Source organism: Notamacropus eugenii, chromosome X (assembly GCF_028372415.1).
Source record: "Notamacropus eugenii isolate mMacEug1 chromosome X, mMacEug1.pri_v2, whole genome shotgun sequence".
Taxonomy (NCBI): Eukaryota; Metazoa; Chordata; class Mammalia; order Diprotodontia; family Macropodidae; genus Notamacropus; species Notamacropus eugenii.
Genome location: NC_092879.1, coordinates 71249343 through 71255933, shown reverse-complemented (window position 1 = coordinate 71255933; position 6591 = coordinate 71249343). Strand labels below are relative to the sequence as shown.

At 42.4% G+C, this 6591-nt stretch overlaps 1 pseudogene; it reads right to left on the bottom strand.

Annotated features, from left to right (window-relative positions):
* Window positions 1–1443: 1443 nt before the first annotated feature.
* LOC140516358 (eukaryotic translation initiation factor 4E pseudogene) lies at window positions 1444–6230 on the bottom strand (annotated as a pseudogene).
* Window positions 6231–6591: the final 361 nt, after the last annotated feature.

Below are 6591 nucleotides of genomic sequence, written 5' to 3'. Positions count from 1 at the left end.
ACCTTGAAACCTAAAAAAAATTGAAGCTTAAAATTAAAAAAAAACTTTTTATAATTAAAAATAAAATGAGTGAATAGCGACCAACTGAACGAACTAAGAAGGGAGATAACAGATGGAAAACTTATGCACTAGGACTGATGGCCACCCCTACCCCCCCACCCCCCACAAGATAGTGAAATAACCCAAGGCAGGTCAACAGGGCATTGAGGAGATCATCTGGAGAGGGATGGCAAAGCAGGGACAATTGCAGCCAAGATGAGAAGGCATCACAACCTTCACTGAGAAGATCAGGGATGACTGGTTGGTTGGAAGAATGAATTAATGAAAAAGAAATTATCAGGTGCTTACAAATAGAAAAATGAGGCAATCTCTGATCTCAAGAAGCTCACACTTTAGTAGGGAGAGACAATACATAGGAGGGTATGGCTTCATGGCAGATGTCAAAGCCTGAGATCATTAGGGTGCAGCCATACGGATCTATTCAAATATCTAAGTAAATTAGAAACTACCTAAGTAAATTAGATGCTACTTGTTTTGGTGGTGGGGAATATAGATCTTTCTAAAATCCTTTGTTAAATCAGATGACAGAACATATGCAAAGTACTCTGAGAACCTTAAGATGCATTATAAATATTAGCTATTACTACTATTATTAACTTAGGTACCTAGGGATATATCATGTGTAACTTGGTATACTCATGAAACAAGCACATGTGGTTTATTAAAAGGACAGTTTATTCAGACACTAATTCCACGTTGACTCTTGAAATTGGCTGTGAAATGATGAATCATTTGTTTTATTTTTTGATGTTTATTTCACCTTTTTGTCATATTCCGAGATCCTTCACCAATATTACATAGAACAAACAAAAAACTCAAACAAGCAAATAAATGAAACCAGAATGACTAACGACATCAAATAGGGAAACAAACATAGTAAACCTAGCATCCATCAGCATAGATTACAACAAAAACTAATGTTGTTAAGAAAGAACCAAAGAAAATTGTAGAAAATAGCATGCATCATAATCTTTCAAATCCAAAAAACTTGTTACTGCATACAATGTAATGTATAATATTGTAAGGTAAAAAAATGCAAGTTCTTTTTTGAATATTGTGGATGGATAATGGTTTTGTAATAGTAAAGCTTCTACTAAGCTATTACAGGGTGGGTCAGGAAGACATTTACGGATTCTGAGGATGATGTATGTATAGATAATTCTTTGATTGGGATAATGGTTACTGTGGTCAAAATAGAAAAAAAAATTGAACACAGAAGTACGAGACAAAGGCAAATAAGACTTCTCATACATCTGAGTAACATTTAGATGGAAATTAGATTTAAATGCAGTCCACTCTGCTCCCAAACCTTGATTGCTTGCCATACTTTCTTATGAAAGAATACCTATATTTCTGATGAAAGAATACTCAGAAGGTGTCTTCTTAAACCACAAACCTATTTTTAGTGGCAGAGCCACTCTTAGTAGCTGCCTCTGCATGGGTCTGACAACTAATGACTAGCTTTGGAACAAGTCCTAAACTTTCCTTGAATACCTCCCCTATATGTATAACAGTATCTCTGTTTTCTCAGAGATCACTTCTGTTTTCTCAGAGATCATCTCTGTTTTCAGTAGTCCATATTGCTGCCTTATTGCCTTTAGCTCTGACATTCAGAACAGCTCCATAGACAAGAAGACACAGCAGCATCTCTGGCCAAAAACGATGGAGGTCACTTCATCTCTGTTGTTTGTTTAAAGTAACTGGCCAGCATCATCCTTGTTTGTTGTGGGTTTTTTTCTGGTCTTACCACATAGGCTCAATTCCATTCTTAAAAAGTGAGCATTCAAAGCCAGCTGAACATGGTTATCTAAAGACCAGAAGTCCCCCACAGTATCAGACTTTGAGATCAGATAAAGGTTTGCTTGCCAAGTTTTGCTCTTCTTTTTCCAAAACCAGAGTGCCCATCTGTTCCATAGTGGATATTTGCTATAGAATTCAGGGGTGGCAACCTCCTGGCATTTCACTTTTTTCTTCTTCAACAGCTTGGGGATGGGCATAGGAGCAGTGATGGTTTCCAGGTCCACAGTCACCATCTTAGATCAATCTAATGAATTGTTTATATAACTCTGAGGAGTTGAGCCTCTCCTACCCTGACCATTTTAGGAGAAAAAGCAAACCCTGAAAAGAGAAGCTATGGCACATCCCTTGGATGTACGTGCCCAACTTTCCCCAGACATGGTCTCTTTCTAGCTACTATCTCAATCGCCAAGGGCCCTAACCTGCCCGATTCTGTCGTCTGGTCTGTTGGCCGATTCTGCCCCAAGCTAGGAGCTCCCATTTGCCCAGACAGTGCTGAGCACTTGACATTTGTTACTGTTGAATCTGACCTTGTTGCTTTCAATTCAGTGTTTCAGCCTGTGGGTTATTTGGGGTCTTTATTTGGGCTTCTATTCAGTTTAATTTAAAGTGTTTAATGACTACTATGATATTACTGAGCTGTCTTAGATTTCTGCCATCCATTCTACTTATGTCTTTTTCTAAGCTATTGGTCAATATATCATGTGGCCCAGGCCACAGGATAGAGTTCCGTAGCCCTCTAATGGGGAACTGGCCAGTTGGGGGCCATTGATGAACACTTCTTGGGTATGGCTGTTCAACCAGCTATGAATTCATCCAAGTGATTCTATCTAAGCTCACATCTCTCCATCTTGGCACAAGGGCATTGGGGGAGGAAATGATCAGAAAAGAACATTCCGACATTTTATAGGAACCTGTTTTGTAAAGATCTTAGCAATGACAAGACAGAATGATAACCACTTCAGGGTCACATAACAGGAAATTCTGGGGTTCCTGGGGTAACATCAGAAGTTTCTTTCTTTGGAACATTAATCTGAAGGAGGTGCTCTCAAATGAATTTTTAATATTAACAGTCAGTTATATATTACATGTTTTGTTCATGAAGATTTTAGTTAAGAACATCGAGTCATGCTTCCTTGAAACACTAGTCCTAGGATATTAGGTCTGGAACTGAAAGGAAACTTAGAAGTCAACATGTTTATTTTACAGAGAAATGCAGGGACTTATCCAGGGTCCTACAGGTAGCAAGGAGCAGAGCTAGGATCTGAACTCAGATCTCATGGCTCCAAGTTCAGCGCTCTTCTCAATGGAAGAGTACAAGGGAAAGAGCTGGGAGTAAGGTGACCCTATTTGGAAGCTGGGCGACTCTGAGTAAGTTTCTTCTCTCTGGGCCTCATCTATAAAACAGGTAGGTTGGACAAAGTCATCTAGTCCTTTTCCACCTCTGATGTGAGAAAGGGCACAGAAGACAGCTAATGATCAGAATCTCTGTTCATCCACTAAGTGAAGGAAACGTGTCATGGGGACCAGTGGGGGCCAAAATCCCAGGCAACTATAACCACTCTGTTGACCGCAAACATACAGTAGTGGTTCTCACCTTTTATTTCACATGAAACTTCATAGGATCACAGGTAGAAAGCTGTAATGGACCTTAAAGGCCATTTAATACACACACACCCATTTTATAAGTGAGAAAACTGAGGCCCAGAGAGGTTAAAGGACTTTCCCAAAGTCACACTGTTGTAAGTAGTACAGGCAGATTTGAACCCAGGCCTTCCGACTCCAAATGTAGCATGCTGGTCACTGTACATTGCTTCTCATGGTGTCATGGAGACTTCAACAGAACCCCTGCAGTAGAATCTTTTAAAATTATTTTTTGAAATCCCTTCCACTACTCCTACTACCAAATGACTTTAAGGCCAATTTTTTAGAAAACTTACTGAGTAATAGACTTGCTTCTTTGACTGGCTTCCAACAAAAAAAGCACATATTTAGGAGAGTGATTCTTTCCACATCCTCCTTTCATCTCTTTTAGGGTTTTGCTTTTCATTTCAAAGTTATTGGTTAGAAGATGAAAAGGAGGCTCTCTGAGAATCATGAGTATTTTCTTCCTCAAGCCAACCCTCTCCAGGTACTGTGGAGAGGACCACGGGGGTCAGACTGTGAGAATCGGTTCTTTTGCCATTTGAGATGTGGCCCCAAATCCCCAAACATCTTTGAACCCTGGACAGGAAACAGCAGAGGATGTTTCAGGACTGGCCTCAGCTGGGAGACACTGGCCTGATCCCTCCAACTGAGGTAGGAAACAGTTCCTATAGGTGGCAGAGGCTCATAGGGACAGTAATAGGGAAGGAGGACATACATGGCCACTATTGCTCAGATTTTGCTGAGTTCTCCATATCACTGATCTGGAGGAAGGCCTAGTTTGCCCTACAAAGATGACACAAGAACTCTAGGATATCATGGAACCCGAAGAGCAGTAGTGGCTGGTGCAAAGGATAGACAGTGTTGGATTTGAAGTCCAAGAAGGACCTTGGTTAGAATCTTACCTTTTAATTCGCTCCTGGTGAGATCTTTGGCAAGGTAGAAGATCATAGATTTAGGGTTAGAAGGGACCTCCAAGATCGTCTAGTTTACCCACTTTTTTATAGAGATGAGGAAACAGGCCCAGAAAGATCAATTTCCTCTTTTACAAAATGGGGGACCATTATACTCACCCCACCAGGTACTTATAAGGCCCAAAACAATCCATCTATGTAAATGCATTTTGTGTACCCCAAAGCCCTATAGGGACAGCTAGGTGGCATTGCCCTGAATAGTGTGCCAGGCCTAGAGTCAGGAAGACCAGAGTTCAAATCCCACCTCAGACACTTACTAATTGTGGGACCCTGGGCAAATCATTTCACCCTATTTGTTTCAGTAAAATGAATTGGAGAAGGAAATGGCAGACGGCTCTAATATATTTGCCAAGAAAACCCAACTGAAATGACTGCACAACAACAGCAAAGTGCTATAGAGATCTCTCTTCTTCTTACCTGTGCCCACCTGCCCAACTTGAATGCCTGGAGAGTATGGTAAAGGCTGTTTCATAAGGAGCTTGCGAGAGATGCTGGGCTAGGCTGGGCCAAGGCCCCTTTGGCTGGCTTCCTGAGTTGTGCTACCCAAGGATTTGGAGGGAGGTAGGATCTCTGAGATTCAAGTGAGAGGGCCCCCATGTGGTAATGCGCCAGTTAGGGAGAGGAGCCCAGTGGTCCTGGCCTAGTGAGAGGCCCCCTCCATCTCACTTTTTCCAGCCTAGGTTGTCTTCTCAAATCTCTGGTACCAGATCCTGCTGCTGCAGTCTCCCAGTAAAGGACAGGCATTGACCTGATTGGGAGAAGGGATGGATCCTATGTTCCTGGGATTTCCACTTTTTAGACCAGGGACACTTGGCTTAGGGGTGGCCTGTTGATGGTACTTAAGTTACAAAAGCGGCCTTGCTGCTGGATTGGGGAATGAGAGGGGACAAGGAGGCTCTGTTTTAGCAGAAAAATAGCTTACAAGGTGGGAAGATTATATGGGCCAAGGAAGCAAACTGACCAAGAGCTAGGAGGAGTGTTGTTTCTCCCTAGGCCTGGCCCAGGGGCAGCAGGAAGAGGGGAGGGGAGGAGGGAGGTGACTGCCTCCCAAGGATCCATGATTGAGTATCTGGTTTGAACTAGAGCACCAGGTTCTCAAAGCATGGTCTGGGGACCCCTGGAGGTCCCCAAGAACCTTTCAGGGGGGATCTATGAGGTCAAAACTACTTTCATGATAATACGAAGATGTTTAAATTCTAATACAGTAAATATTGATAGATATGGCCCATATAAACAAACCTTATTTTTTGGGGGGGAGGTAGAATCCTCAATTTTTAAGAGTTTAAAAAGAGTAAGACCAATCTAAGAACTACTCGAGTAGAGTAAGAAGGGTAAAGAGAACGAGGGGAAAGAATCAGTTCCTGGCAAAGAGAAGAGTCGATGGGAACCCAAAGACAACGCCCAGGGGGAAGCTACCTCACCTTTGCCCAGGGGCAAAGCAAGGGGGAGCCGCTCTGCTGATATGCCTGTGTAATAAGGAGAAACACCAAGTGAGCTGGGGAACTCAGGGCAATGACCAAGTAACGGAATTGTGAGTCTGCATTAGAGGAGAGTGTAATGTGGCCCCCTGGGGAGATGCTAGGAAGAACTCAGACTGCACCAGCTAAATCTAGGACTCTTCCCATCTACTTAGTAATGTTGGGCAGCCATGATAGCAGTTGAGGGGCAACAATTTCTCATGCCAGTTAGTGTTACCCAAAGGATCTGACCTGGCATGTCCAGAAAGCCACAGTCACTCCCTCCACCCCACTTCATCCCGACTTATCAAGGTTCCTTAGAATTCATGGTATCATTGCTCTAGAGCTAGAAGGCACCTCTAGTCCATCTCCATCATTTTACAGTTGAGGAAACTGAGGCATGGGGAGATTAGGTGACTTGCTCAATATCACACAGGTAGTAGGCATTAGAAACCCCTGATCATGATCTTCTAAAGGTCAAGCCTAGCTCTGCTTGGACCTTTGATCCCTTTTTATGAGCATTTATAGATATTAAAAGCTTCTGTTGAAAGAGTACTAAGTTATAAGACTGGTAGAGATGTTTCCATTCCTTTTTTTTTAATGTAACAAATTTAGCATCCTAGCTGGGGTAGGTGGGGAGGGGCCTCTTATAATTGGTC